General features: G+C 44.9%; 1 pseudogene across 1 annotated transcript in view; it reads left to right on the top strand.

Annotated features, from left to right (window-relative positions):
• Positions 1 to 601: 601 nt before the first annotated feature.
• The window catches only part of LOC147115517 (thioredoxin reductase-like selenoprotein T), a 39823-nt pseudogene continuing 24709 nt past the window's right edge, over positions 602 to 15715 (top strand). The window contains exon 1 of the transcript XR_015078627.1: positions 602 to 812. The product of XR_015078627.1 is annotated as a thioredoxin reductase-like selenoprotein T (transcript). The remainder of the gene's footprint in view (positions 813 to 15715) is intronic.

Raw genomic sequence — 15715 nt, 5'->3', positions numbered from 1 at the left:
TGCTGTGTTTCCTACATTACAACAGTGGCTACACTTCATAAAGTACTTTACTGGTCGTAAAGCACTTTGATGGGGTGGGGGGAGGGATCCTGAGGTTGTGAAAGGTGCTATATAAATGCAAGTCTTTCTTTTCATTGTGCCTGTACTGGCTCTTTGAAAGACCTATCCAATTAGTCCCTTGTGCAAATGTTTTTCCCTTCAAGTATTTATCCAATTCCCTTGTGAAAGTTAGTTATATATATACACACACAAGTAGGTGTGCACCAAGTTGCAGCCTTTGGTGTTACTCTACTGCGGTCACGTGGTAACGATAACGTGACGCTGAGCCTGCAGACTGCGCAGCGCAGGCGCAGTAGGCGCTGGCAGCTTGGTCTCCGCGGCGCAGGCGCAGCCGCAGCAGGCACGTGCAGCTGGGTTTCCGCGGCGCAGGCGCAGTAGGCGCCGGCAGCTGGGTCACGGCGGCGCAGGCGCAGTAGGCGCCGGCAGCTGGGTTTCCGCGGCGCAGGCGCAGCAGGTACGGGCAGCTGGGTCTCCGCGGCGCATGTGCAGTAGGCGCCGGCACCTGGGTCTCCGCGGCGCATGTGCAGTAGGCGCCGGCACCTGGGTCTCCGCGGCGCAGGCGCAGCAGGCACGGGCAGTTCGGTCTCCGCGGTTACGGGGAGTGGAGCTGCGGCGACAATGGCGGCCGGCAGCGTTGCGCTCTCTTGTCTGTTCCTGGCGCTCGCCTGCCTGGGCGACATCGGCCAAGGGCTGGCCGACAAGCGGCTGAGGATGCAGTACGTCACCGGGCCGGTGCTGCGCTTCCAGATCTGGTGAGGCCGGGGAAGGGGAAGGGGAAGGTGAAACGCGCCTTCACACCGCGGGGCTGACACACTCCCAAGAGGCGAGGATTCAACTTGAAGCGGCGCTAGGCCCGAGCCCCAGTAGGAAGTGACTGCCTCTGCTGCACGGCACTGGGCCTTGGGGGGCAGGTTACATAAGATGCCGTTTACAGCATTGGGGGGGGAAACATGCATTATATTCTCAGAATGATGTATGGAATTAAATTTATATTTTGACATGTTAACTAGTTTTCAAATATATGATTTTTGAAATCTCTAACATTTTCAATACATAATATTTTTAGGCTAAAAATTAGTTACTTAGAATAAAAACAAAAATGCTGGAAAAATATTATTTGATAATACATGTGTGTTATAATTGCAGGCTAAAAATTATTCAGAATAAAAACAAAATGCTCAGCAGGTCAGGCAGCATCTGTGGAGAGAGGAAACAGAGTTAACGTTTCAGGTCGATCTTTCATCAGAACTGGAAAATTATGAAAGGTCATCGACCTGAAACGTTAACACTCTCTCCACAGGTGCTGCCTGACTGGCTGAGTGTTTCCAACATTTTCTGTTTTTGTTTCAGATTTCCAGTATCCACAGTATTTTGGTTTTGTATTAGTTATTTAGAAAGTAAGGCTTGGTTTTCAATCCAATGTTGAATTGGCTTGTGTTATAGTATGGAGTGTGTGTATGTATAATGGAGCAAGCCCACTGGGTTGAATGGCATCTGTGTATGACGTGCAGGCTATATAATTCCCTGTAAAAGTTAATTAACTAAATTTGGATTGCATATCCTGTGACTTCATTGTGGAAGCCTGTTGTCATCAGACACCCAATACACCTACAAAATGAAGATAATAATCAGAAAACATTTTCCCCTTTCACCTTCTGGTTGCTCAGTGTCAATACTACTTGTGTTTATACAGCCTCTAATTGTATTCTAAGTTAAATATGAATAAATAAGGTTCCTCTTCACATCAGCTGTGACTCCGTGGGTTGCACACTCGCCTCTGAGTCACATGGTTGTGGGTTCAAGTCACATGGTTGTGGGTTCAAGTCCCACTCCAGGGACTTGAGCACTAAATCTAGGCTGACACTCCAGTGCAGTACTGAGGGAGCGCTGCACTGTCGGAGGTGCCGTCTTTCGGATAAGAACATAAGAAGTAAGAGCAGGAGTAGGCCATACGACCCCTCGAGCTTGCCCCGCCATTCAATAAGATCATGGCTGATCATTGACCTGAACTCCACTTTCCTGCCCGATCTCCTTAATAACATAAGTAAATGGATGAGATGTTAAACTGAGGCCCTGTCTCTGCTCTCGGGTGGACGTAAAAGGAACTATTTCGAAGAAGAGCAGGGGAGTTATCCCTCAATCAACATAACGAAAACAGATTATCTGGTCATTATCACATTTGTGGGAGCTTGCTGTGCGCAAACTGGCTGCTGCCTTACAACAGTGACTACACTGCAAAAGTACTTCATTGGCTGTAAAGCGCTTTGAGACGTCCGGTGGTCGTGAAAGGCGCTATAGAAATCTAACTAACAACAGAACAGAAAACGCTGGAAAAACTCAGCAGGCCAGGCAACATCCGTGGAGAGAGCAACAGAGAGAACGGAGTTCTGTAGAAGGGTTTCGACCCGAAACATTGACTCTGTTTCTCTCTCCATTTTTGCTATCATATAAATCTAAGTATTTCTTTTAAGTCTTTTTTCTTAATTCATTCATCCATCCAGAAGGCCTACATTTCTTGTCTCCTTCCCCATCCCAATTGCAGCATCCACTTGTTTAAAATAATTCCAGGGTTTTCATCTTCACTGCTCTATAACAGCTTCACCATCGTTGTATCATGCATTTACCAGAATGGTCGAAGGCGAACTAGATGGATTTTGGTCTTTTTTTCCCAGCAGTTCCTATGTAAGCCATTCCATGTGATCATTTTTTTGTACAAAGAATTACTTCCTGACAGCAGGCCTAAACTTGCCTTTTATTAGTTTAAAACTGTGTCCTATTGTTCTGTTCTTGAAATTTAATTTGAAATAATTTCCATACCATTTTGCCAACTTTTATATGCCACTTTCTGGTTAGTTCTTAGTTGCTTCCTTTTGAAGCCTGTGTTTCTCCGGTCTTTCCTTGTACATCTCATGCTAGGAACCAGTCTGACGGATCTTCTCTGGACTGCCTCAAGAATTTGAATGTCACTTTTGTGCCTCAATGCCCAGAAATGACCACCGTATATACAAAGTGTGGCCTGACCAAAACAGCATACAGTTTGAGTGTGACTTCCTGTGATTTGGATTTCAGACAGTTCAGCATTTATTTGCTTTGCTGACTGCTGCTTTACAGTGCTTAGATGTATCTACAAAAACCCCAAATCTCTCTCAACTTCATCCTTGGCTATTTTGACAGCATTTGAGTAATATTTTGTCCAATGTTTTCCTATTGTGTACAGTATTTTATAATTACATTTCACCTATTGTTCTGTCCATATTTTGTATTTCCCGAATTGTGTTGTGAATCGACTAGTTGGTATCATCTGCAAATTTGACCAGCTTTTATTGCGTTTATGAATCAGTCCTTGATTAATAAAATCTGTGGCTGACACAATAAGCTGAAGTGCAGTGATGTTATTTGGGCAAACACAGCAAATGTCTTTCGTAACATTGACCAGTTTCATGCTTTTTTTTTTTGGGTGATATTGGTTGAGTGAGGAATGGTGGTCGGGGCACCAGAAGAGGCCTTTGAATAGTCTCATGTGATCTTTAACATTCACCAGATCCTGCAGGGTGTTACTTGAATATCTCATCTCCAGTGCGGCCCTCCTTCTTCTTAGGCAGTCCCTCGGAACCGAGGATGACTTGCTTCCACATTAAAAATGAGTTCTCGGGTGACTGATGAGTCCAGTGCGGGACCTACAGTCTCTGTCACAGGTGGGGCAGACGGTGGTTGAAGGGGGCGGGTGGGTGGGGTGCTTGGGTTGACGTGCGCTCCTTGCGCTGCCTGCGCTTGGCTTCCGCTTGCTCCCGGCGAAGAGACTCGAGGTGTTCGGCGCCTTCCCGGATGCTTCTCCTCCACTTTGTGCGGTCTTGGGCCAGGGATTCCCAGGTGTCGGTGGGGATGTTACACTTTTTCAAGGAGGCTTTGAGGGTGTCCTTGAAGCGTTTCCTCTGCCCACCTGGGGCTCTCTTGCCGTGCCGGAGCTCCGAGTAGAGCGCTTGTTTTGGGAGTCTCGTATCGGGCATGCGGACAATGTGACTCGTCCATCGGAGCTGATTGAGCGTGGTGCGGTACCTTCAACACTGCAGCCACTCTGTCACGATTGAACTGGAATGTCGGCCTCGATTATGGACTTGAACCCATAATATTTTCAAGCAGTAGCAAGAGAGCAACCAAGCTGAAGCACTTATATTGGCACATGGTGTGGTAAATTGCCCAGATTCAGCCCCTGATCTGTGCCCAGTTGTGGTAGCAGTATGACTACTGAGTTGGCCAGGGAATTCCTTGGCTGGTGTGGGGAAAATTCATCCAAGGTTTCTATTCCTGATGTTCAGTGAGCTCTTTTGAAAACTATTGATTTGTGGACTTTGGGTGAGAACAGAGTTGAGCTCAGATTTGATGCTCTACATTTTAATAGGCTGTCGACCTTCAGTGTGCAGTCTTGTGAAGAATGGCGAGCTGGGCGTGGTGCCAATGGCTTTTTAAAATTAATTAATTCACAGGATGTGGGCATTGCTGGCAAGGCCAGCATTTATTGCCCGTCCCTAATTGCCCTCGAGAAGGTGGTGGTGAGCCGCCTTGAACCGCTGCAGTCCGTACGGTGAAGGTACTCCCACAGCGCTGTTAGGTAGTGAGTTCTAGGATTTTGACCCAGTGACGATGGAGGAATGGCGATATATTTTCAAGTCAGGATGGTGTGTGATTTGGAGAGGAACTTGGAGGTGGTGGTGTTCCCATGCGCCTTGTCTTTCTAAAGAAGAAAGACTTGCATTTATATAGCGCCTTTCATGACCACCGGACGTCCCAAAGTGCTTTACAGCCAATTAAGTACTTTTTGAAGTGTAGTCACTGTTGTAATGTAGGAAACGCGGTAGTGAATTTGTGCACAGCAAGCTCCCACAAACAGCAATGTGATCATGATATTCTGTTTTTTTTTAGCGATGTTGATTGAGGGATAAATATTGGCCAGGATACCGGGGATAACTCCCCTGCTCTTCGATTAGTGCCATGGGATATGTTGCGTCCACCTGAGAGAGCAGACGGGGCCTCGGTTTAACATCTCATCTGAAAGACGGCACCTCCGACAGTGCAGCGCTCCCTCAGTACTGCACTGGAGTGTCAGCCTAGATTTTGTGCTCAAGTCCCTGGAGTGGGCCTTGAACCCACAACCATGTGACTCTGAGGTGAGTGTGCTACCCACTGAGCCACTGGCTGACTCTAGGTTGCAGATGTTGCAGGTTTGGGAGGTGCTGTCGAAGAAGCCTTGGCGAGTTGCTGCAGTGTATCTTGTAGATGGTGTACACTGCAGGCACGTTGTGCCAGTGGTGGAGGGAGTGACTGTTTAAGATGGTGGATGGGGTACCGATCAAGGGGCTGCTTTGTCCTGCTTCTTGAGTGTTGTTGGAGCTGCATTCAGCCAGGTATTCTACGGCCTGTGGAACTGTACATCAGTATGAGTCATCACCTTTGAGCTATGGGGTTCCTAACCTCTTGGTACTGCCATGCAACACACTTCAGAGTATTATCTTATTATGTATTGATTAAAGGGAGGTTTAGTGTCTGACTGGCGCTTGAACAGTTTACCTGAGCCCTGCGATTCCATTATTGAAATACGAAGGTATTGGTAACATTGTGGCCAGTAGCTTTATGTTTAGTGATGGGTGTACTTCTGAATTCCAAAATTCCTAGACTTCATCCATAACAAACCTAATCTTAGTAAGATTGTAACAACAACAACTTGCATTTATATAGCACCTTTAACATAGGAAAATATCTCAAGGTGCTTCACAGGAGTGTAAACAGACAAAAATTGACTGAGCCAAAGGAGGTATTGGCAGGGGTGACTGAAAGCTTGCTCAGAGGTAGGCTTTAGGGAGGGTCAGGAAGGAGGAGCGAGAGACAAAGGGGTATAGGGAGGGAATTCCAGAGCTTGGGGCCTCGACAGATGAAGGCAGGGCCGTCAATGGTGGGGTGAAGGAAGTGGAGGATGTGCAGGAAGTGGAGGATGTGCAAGAGGCCAGAATTGGAGGAATGCGGAGTTCTTGGAGGGTTGTTGGGCTGGAGGAGGTTACAGCGATAGGGCGGTGCGAGGCCATGGAGGGATTTGATCATGATGATAAGGATTTGAAATTCAAGGTGGTGGAGGTGGAGTCAGTGTAGGTCAGCGAGCACAGTGGGGATGGGTGAGTAGGACTTGGTGAGTGTTAGGATATGGGCAGCAGAGTTTGGAATGAGCTCACGTTTATAGAAGGTGGAAGATAGGTGGCCCAGCCAGGAGAGCACGGGAATTGTCTAGTCTGGAGGTAACAAAAGCACGGTACGTGTTTCAGCAGCAAATGTGCTGAGGCAGGGGTGGAGATGAGCGATGTTACGGAAGTGGAAGTAGATAGTCTTTGTGATGGAGAGTATATCGGGGGTCAGAAGCTCAGTTTGGGGTCCGTTAGGATGGCAATGTCTGTTTCAGCCTGATGGTGGCCAGGAAGGCGGATGGGATCGGTAGCAAGGAAACAGAGTTTGTGGTGAGGGCCAAGGACCTGTGGCTTTCATTGAAAGAAATTGAAGCTCATTCGGGACTCTATCAGACAAGCAGGCTGACAACACAGAATGTGGGGGAGTCAAGCGAGGTGTTGGTGAGGTGGAGCTGGATGCCGTAAGCGTAGATATGGAACCTGATGTTCTGTTTTTGGATAAAATCACTGAGGGGCAGTAGATGAGAAATAGGAGCGAGCCAAGGATAGATGCTTAGGAGACTCCAGAGGTAATGGTGCGGGGGCAGGGCGAGAAGTCATTGCAGGAGATTCTCTGGCTACAACTGGATAGATAAACTTAGAACTAGGCGAGAACTCAGCTGGACAACGGAGGAGAAGCATTGGAGGAGGATGGTGTTGTCGATCGTGTCAAAGATTGCAGAGACATTGAGAACAATGAGTACATCTCGATTACAGAGACAGAGGATGTCATTTCTAACTTTGATTAAGACCGCCTCAGTGTTGTGGCGGGGTGGAAAGCTGGTTAGAGAGGTTGAAGCACGCAGTTGCGGGAAAGATGGGCACGGATTTGAGATGCGCAAACGCATTGAAGGACTTTGGAGTGCAAAGAGAGGTTGGAAATGCGGTGGTGGTTTGCAAGGATGGGGGGTCAAGGGTTGATTCTTTGAGGGGGTGATGACGGCAGATTTAAAAGGGAGTCGGACAGTACCTGAGAAGAGGGAACCATTTACAATGCCCGCTGGCAGTTCCTGTTTTTCCCCTTTTTGTTTAAAAATGCATTTTGCCTGCCGAATTATATAATGGTTTTTGGCTAGTAGGTGCCTGCATTGTAGACATTGTGGTTAGAGCATTTCGCTCTGTCTGGTGAAGCCAGTGAAACAACTTAATACTGTCTGGAGCAGTTGTGAACAATGGGTAAGTAGCTGCTTTGAGATTTTCAGTCGCAGGCCTTTGAGCTGTTTTGCTAAGGTGATTCAGCAATATTGTGACATTACTTGCATGATTACTCGCTGCATTTATCTCTCTCAGTAAAATGAGGAAGCAAAAGGGGCGTCCAGAGTTTAACTGAACTAATTAATCAGCATCATCCTGCTGATTTAGGAAATCGGCCTTGCTTCCGGTCCCTTTCCCCTTTAAGTATTCAGCTAGTGGGATTTTTGCCTTTTAAATGTACATAGAGTTTGCAAACTTGATTAAGTATAATATGGTGCGGAAAACATTTCATCTCTCTCGCCATACTTCCTCATTTTCAAGAGATGTGCTTCTAAAGGATAGTTCAATCTAAGAAAAGATTATATATGCATATTATATGTGTGTATATTTATGTATACAGGGATATATCTGTCTATACACTGTCTAGATCTGCGTTTACGTGTTCAATCATACATGTTTTTCTGTGCTTTGGCAACATAAGATGTACCTTGTCATGCCAATAAAGTAATTTGAATTGAATTGAATAGTGGCTGGCCCAGTAGCTTTAGACAGCTTCTTCCCCTGTCTTCTCCCCCCCCGCCCCACCTAAAAAAAAACCTCTGATAGCTGTAGCCAGCAAAACATGACTAATGATGTGGAATTTAGTTCAAATAACAACCAAAGCCCAGGCCTTCCATGCAAACCCTGCTGTTCAACACTAGTAACCAGATTGTTCCAATTAAATTTTATGCCATGTCGACTTTGATCAGCCCATGAGGTGCCACCGTCATGGAGGATTTTTACAAATTCTTTCCATACTTTGTGTAAGCATAGCCAAATGTTGGACTCCAGTAACAGGCTTCCCGCTTTCTGCATGCTACGGCACAGTAAACATTCCCTTTGCCGCTACACTACAATCTATGAACAGGAGCCCCGACATTTCAGCCTAATAATGGTTTGTTATTCGTTCACGGGATGTGGGCATTGCTGGGCAAGGCCAGCATTTATTGCCCATCCCTAGTTGCCCTCGAAGGTGGTGGTGAGCCGTCGCCTTGAGTACAACTGAGTGTCTTGCTAGGCCATTTCCGAGGGCAGTTAAGAGTCAGCCACATTGCTGTGGGTCTGGAGTCACACATAGGCCAGACCGGGTAAGGACGGCAGATTTCCTTCCCTAAAGAACCAGATGGGTTTTTTCGACAATCTGGTAGTTTCATGGCCACCATTACTGATGCTAGCTTTTTATTCCAGATTGATTATTAATTGAATTTAAATTCCCCAGCTGCCGTGGTGGGCTTTGAACTTGAGTCTCTGGATCATTACAGTAGGACTTGCAGCCATTGCCTTACCTTCAGGACCAATAATATTTTTTGCTTATTGAAGTGATGGCATGTTTTCTGTGTCACAATGTCTGTACCTGGCATGTCACCTGAAGTGGACTTGTATTATTTTTGCAACATTTCTGAGCTATAAATTTGTTATTGCTGATTAATTTTGATCAATTTCTCATGCGGAATCAATTTTGCACAACGGATCAGCCGTAGGAGCTGCTGCACACAATCCGATAGGTAGACATGAAACTTATAAAATTCTAACAGGACTAGATGCAGGAAGGATGTTCCCAATGGCGGGGGAGTCCAGAACCAGGGGTCACAGTCTAAGGATAAGGGGTAAGCCATTTAGGACAGAGGAGGAATTTCTTCACCCAGAGAGTGGTGAACCTGTGGAATTCTCTACCACAGAAGGCAGTTGAGGCCAATTCATTAAATATATTCCAGAAGGAGTTATATATTTCTTAAGGCTAAAGGGATCAAGGGGTATGGGGAGAAAGCCGGGACTGGGTACTGAATTTGGATGATCAGCCATGATCTCATTGAATGGCGGAGCAGGCTCGAGGGGCCGAATGGCCTACTCCTGCTCCTATGTTTCTGTGTTTCTATTGGGTCAATCCGTTACACGACTATCTTGTATAATGCCTCCCCAGAATATTTTCTGTTTAAAAAATATTTAAGATGTGCGTGAGCTGTCCAACCTGTTTAATTTGGTTGGGCTGCCATTGGAGAAATATTGTATGCTGCAGATTCTGATGCACCTTGTGTCGAATTGATTCTGCGCGAGAGAAACTGATTATATCCTTAGGCTGAGATGTTTGTTTGTGGGAGTGTTTTTTTTTTTGCCTCTCCCAAGAGATTGATGGGTTAAGTAGTGGATAGATGGTGTACGTTGCTGCACCATATCTAGAGGGACCAGGTCTGTGTTTCCCATCCATTTCATATGATCGTACTGTACAAGATGGTGCATTTAAACATTAACAAAAGAAGGACTTGAAACAACTTGCATTTAATTTTTCAATTTTATTTGTCACATAACCAAATACAACAAGTGAAATCCAGTCAGTGAAATGCTTTTTTCTTAACGAGCCGAGCGCACCAAGCAGCAAAGGACACTTAGCTGCCTTGTACGCACGGAGCCCGCAAGGACGGCAGCCATCTTCATCAGCGCCATCACAACAGGGTCCGCTCTCGCCTCGCTCCGCCTTTCCCGCACTCCTGCCCGACAATCTTCAGCCGCCGTGGTACCGACGTCCCCGGGGCCTGCTTCTCCCTGGCTCTCCTTCCACCCGGTCTGATACAGTGGCTTTCACAACCTCCGGACGTCCCAGAGTGTTTTACAGGCAACAAAGTACAGTAAACTCTTTCTATCCGGCAGCTACGGGACCAGGATGGTGCCGGTTGATGAAACATTCTGGATAACAGAGAGGTTTACCTACCAAGGCTATTTTTAACACAAACAAAAATAAAAACCACTGACTAACTCGGCCACCACGGGAGACTCGGACTCGGCAAAACGAGTGCTGGATGGATTCGGCAAGATTACCGGTTATCTATTTTGCCGGTTATTAAAGAATTCCGGACGATTAAGTGCCGTTTAAACTAGAGTTTACTGTACTTTTAAAGTGTAGTCAGTGTTGCTATGTCGGAAATTGTAGTGCATTAAAGCTCAGGACTCCTATATTTAAATGAAAACCTCATCACCAGCAGAAGCATAAGTCTGGGTAGGAAAATGGCAAACTGCTGATCTATGATGGTTTGCGTTGATGTGTGCTCAGTCCAGCTTCAAAGAGAGCTTTGTTGCCGATCCTCTACGTTGTAACATCAGCCTGGAATATGTTGGCAGGGTAAGTCACGGCGTATATTTATATGCAGAGCAAATAAAAAGCTCAGCAAAAGAAGTGATTTAAAGGTTTATATATTTTTAAATGGAGCCAGGCGAAAGGCCGAGATATAAGCATTCCAGCTGAATGAAGTCAGGAAGGAACATTTATAAGTGTGACATGACTTTCTGTAATGTTCCCTTGGGCATAGGCAGGATCCAAAATGTCAACATTTTAATTGATTCTGTACTTAGTCCATTCTTGCATCAGATGGAAACATAGAAGATAGGAGTAGGCCACTCGGCCCATCAAGCCTGTTCCGCCATTTAATGAGATCATGGCTGATCATCCAAACTCAGTACCCTGTCCCTGCTTTCTCCCCATATCCCTTGATCCCTTTAGCCTTAAGAAATATATCTAACTCCTTCTTGAATATATTTAATGAATTAGCCTCAACTGCTTTCTGTGGTAGAGAATTCCACAGGTTCACCACTCTCTGGGTGAAGAAATTCCTCCTCATCTCTGTCCTAAATGGCTTACCCCTTATCCTTAGACTCCGACCCCTAGTTCTGGACTCCACTGCCATCGGGAACATCCTTCCTGCACCTAGTCTGTCTAGTTCTGTTAGAGTTTTATAAGTTTCAATGGGATTCCCTCTCATTCATCTAAACTCTAGCGAATACAAGCCTAATTGACCCAATCTCTCCTCATACGTCATTCCTGCCATCCCAGGTATCAGTCTGGTGAATCTTCGCTGCACTCCCTCCATGGCAAGAACACCCTTCCTCAGATAAGGCGACCAAAACTGCCCACCATACTCAAGGTGTGGTCTCACCAAGGCCCTGTACAACTGCAGCAAGACATCCTTGCTCCTGTACTTGAATCCTCTCGCTATTAAAGCCACATACCATTGCCTTCTTAACCGCCTGCTGCACCTGCATGCTTACCTTCAGCGACTGGTGCACAAGGACACCCAGGTCTCGTTGCACTTCCCCTTCTCCCAATCTATTGCCGTTCAGATAATAATCTGCCTTCCTGTTTTTGTCACCAAAGTGGATAACCTCGCATTTATCCACATTATACTGCATCTGCCCAATCACCCAACCTGTCCAAATCATACTGGAGTTTCTCTGCATCCTCCTCACAGCACACACGCCCACCCAGCTTTGTGTCGTAGGTAAAACTATAAAACCGCATAAATCAAGGATACTTCGGTAAAATCCAGTCCGCAGGAAAATCATTAAAATCACCACGTTCTAATCACCATTTTGTTGCTGCTTTTTTCGTGCCACTGTTGACGTTACCACCCACTTACCACATTCTGTTGTGACTGTAATCCTTTTTTAAGACTGTTTTTCCACAGAAATGTTTTTCTTTGAGGAGGGTGGGGGGGAAGGCGTTTAAATTATGGTTTTTAATGATGGGTTGTTAAAATGCTACTGAGGTCGCTTTGTTGTTTCCCTCGTAGACAGTACATAAGCGATTTGTTAGCCTGTCTCGGTAATCGAAAGATGTCTCGCACCCATTGTGTTGGAAAGCCTCTCGTCTCACTCTGCCTGTGAATAGAGGGGAAATATAAAAATGAAAGCAGCACAGCAGTCACGGGCAACGTCCCCTTGGTCGCCCAGCACTCTCGAGGTCCCCGCGCAGCCAGTTTTTAAAGAGAGCCGGCTTTTAAAGAGCAAAACTGTGCATGCGTGGAATTTTAAATGGCCCGCGCAGCCTGTTCAAAGGGCCGCGCAGCTCAATAAAAAATTAGAGGCAACATTGGTCACAGGTTTTTTTTTTTTTAAAACAGTATACTGCAAAGGCTGTGAGAAGATTAGAATTCATGGGAGTAGTTAGAAGTCAAGCAAGATGACTCACCTGAGGAGAAGTGTATCATGTACACTATTGTATTATTACATGAAGAGACTATCAAAGGAAGACCCTAAACTTGCAACAACCTGTTCATTCGTTCTTCAGAGCTAGTGATCCCGCTGACTTTTACTGGCTTCATTATCAAACCTGGTTTAATTTCATACCTGAAGCTCAGATTTTCAATCTCATTATTTTCATCGGACCTCTCACTCTCTTCAATATTCAAAAGTCCATTGGCCCAGAAATTCGGGTCTCCACGGGTGAGTACACGCTGGGTACTCGCCTGTAGGCCCAACGGAATTGCTGGTTTCGTGCATGCGCGGGAAACCGGAACTTCCGTTCCCCTGAAAGAAGGGTTGAGAGGTGGAACGCGTGCGCCGGAGAGGCAGCGCGTACACCTGGAACTTGCGTTTTTTTTCCAGGTTTCTCCGGGAGGGTAAGTCTCCAGGAGTTAGTTTTAAAAAGCAGTCGCAAGGCCTGCTTTTAACAAGGTAAGTGGTGAATTAATTAAAATTAAAACATTTTTTCCACAGGTTTATTATTTTTAAATACTTTAAAGAAAGGTAAGTTTATTTTTAGCCCCGTTAGAAAATGTAATTAATTTTTTCAAATTTAAATTATTGTTTAAAAGTTATTTTATGTAATTTAGTTATTTTAAAAATGTGATTTTTTTTGAAAAAAATTTATTTGAAGTTTGTGATGTTTTGGGGCTTATAGTATTTAACGTTTTGACAGCTCTTCCTGTCAATTTTATGAATGAAGCATTTTCCTGCTACCATTGGCTCTCCATGGCCCACGTGATCCCAGGGGACGCATCGAACTAACTGCGCCCCTGGGATACGCGAACACTGCGCGCCGGCAGTTGGAGCAGGCCCAGGGTCGGAATCCCATGCGGGCCCACAGCTCAATGGCCGGCGCGCTAGGTAAGTGCAGGTTGGGGGCTTGCACCCGCGGGAAGCCCCCGACCCGAATTTCTGGGCCATAGTTTCTTTAATGTCTTTTATTTCTTCAGTGGTACTATTTATTACTTGACTCTTATGATTTCTTGAGCAACAGAGGAGCCGCATGTGCCTTGAGCTGCCACCCCTGTTTTAGAAAGTGATATACAACAGTTTATATACACGGGCCACAAGAACAGAAAATCTATTTCTTCCAACAACTTTCTTCCGAATCTACTTAAGTCAAAAACTTAAGATTGCAATTTTTTTTTAAAGCTCATCACATTTAGACCCGAGAAATGCAGTTACTCCTCCAGTTGTGCCAATCCTGTCCTGCTACATTTTTTTGGGGTGTAAATCTATGGCCGTGCATTACTGGTGTAAATGCACGAAACATGCGCGAGCTGGTTTTTTTTTTGCATGGTGGCAGAGCTATGTAAATAAACATTGGCGGATATATCTTGGAAGCGCCACAAATGTTCAAGGAAATTCCCGCGTAGCGATGCTTCGGCCTTAAAACTGGCATAAGTCAATTATACGCGATTTTCCTGTGGCGGGGGGGAGGGAGGAAACAGCGCAACTCCGCTCTTATGCCGAATTTACAGGAAATTCCGGGTCACTATCTGAGATTGATATAACGTCAAGATATACTCGTTTATGGTTAGACTCCTTAGGTTGTTGAAATGTTAACGGCTTTAATTGGATACATTTAAAAGTCTAATTAGTTCAGCTTATCACTGATGCACCATCAGCAATTATTCCAGGATCTTGCATGACCTCGTCCTCCTAAATTAAGTGTAGTGGAGTCGATTGCCTTACCTTTCCCTGGAATGCTTCAGTCAGTCTCTTGGGATGTCAGTGAATCTCCATCTGTAGATGTGGTATCTGTTAGCTCTTGGATTATCTGTTTCCTGGATAGCGCCACCTTGCACATTGACAGCTATATTTGGATTAGAGCTACTGTAGTTCAAATCTCACTTCCCTTATTCTCAGGGAAACTTCTCGTAAATCCAAATGGTGCACTTCAACATCTCGCTTCTTTAGTCTGTAAATCTCAACTTCTGTAATCAATCTCTCTCTCTCTCTCTCTCTCTCTCTCTCTCTCTCTCTCATTCCCCCCTTTTCAGAAAGCCCTGGGATAATCGTTTGCCGAAGCTTTTCCACCACACATTTATGTAAATAAAAAATCTTTTATAGAAAAAACAAATACTGCAGATTTATATCTCTGATTGTCAAATAAACCTGTTTTACTGTTAACCAATCTGAGTAACGCAAGTATTGCAAGAGTTCACGCCTTTAGGTGTCAGTTACTTTTGAGATATATCAAGGAATTGTAATAACTCCTAGTTAAATATGGAATAACAAAATGCAGATATGTCTGATGATTAGTTTGCTCCAATAACTTCAATCTTCAGTAACAGTGGAAATAAACAATTCTAAATAAAAAGTGTTTTTTTTTGTCTCCATTAGACATTAACATCTCTAAGTTGTGATCTTATCAACTTAGATCTGCTAAGTCTGAAATCCCATTTAATTTGAGCATCTATGATTCTTAGCATTAGCTCTTTTTATTTCCCAAAGTTCAGTAGGGCTGCTGAAAACTCAGTTTTAAGGACACCTTTAAGGTGCATTTTCGCTACAATGTTAGCAGATGTCAGTACCCTAACTTCGAGAGATCGGGTATTGTGTTCCTGATTTCTTGTCCATCAACTCCTCTGGAAATGTCTGGTGAGGACAGGTTCGAGTTTAGCTGTGACTATACACCCTCCTTCCCTCTGTGGTTAAATAGTTCGCCAATATCAGCGACCAAGGCTCACTTATAGCAAAAGAACTTGCCTTTATATAGCACCTTTCATGACCTCGATGTCCCAGAGTGCTTTACAGCCAATGAAATACCTTTTTGAAGTGTATAGTCACTGTTGTAATGTAGGAAATGCAGCAGCCAATTTGTGCACAGCAATTAAATAAATGACCAGATAATCAGTTTTTAACGACGTTGGGTGATGGATAAATATTGGCCAGGATAGTGGGAGAACCCTTTGCTCCTCTTCAGAAAGTGCCTTGGGATCTTTCACAATCACCCGAGAGGGAGTTAAGGTTAAAACCAAAAGATAAATCAGGAATACCCAGAAAAGGAAATGAGGACAATTTTTTTGTTTGAGTTTAGTGGTATTGCGCAAGTTCGTTTAAATTTCAGTTCAGTCTGGTGGACCAATGGAGAGCTCTTGATATTGAGGAAATGAACCCAAGAATGAGAAGATATCTCTGCACTTCGATCATGGGACTTCCAGTGTTGTGCAATAAACGCTAGCTGCAAAATTTCC

The sequence above is a fragment of the Somniosus microcephalus genome, chromosome 6 (assembly GCF_052327205.1).
Source record: "Somniosus microcephalus isolate GS21.2 chromosome 6, FLI_Smic_1.0, whole genome shotgun sequence".
Classification (NCBI taxonomy): domain Eukaryota; kingdom Metazoa; phylum Chordata; class Chondrichthyes; order Squaliformes; family Somniosidae; genus Somniosus; species Somniosus microcephalus.
This window is presented reverse-complemented; position numbering and strand designations above follow the sequence as displayed.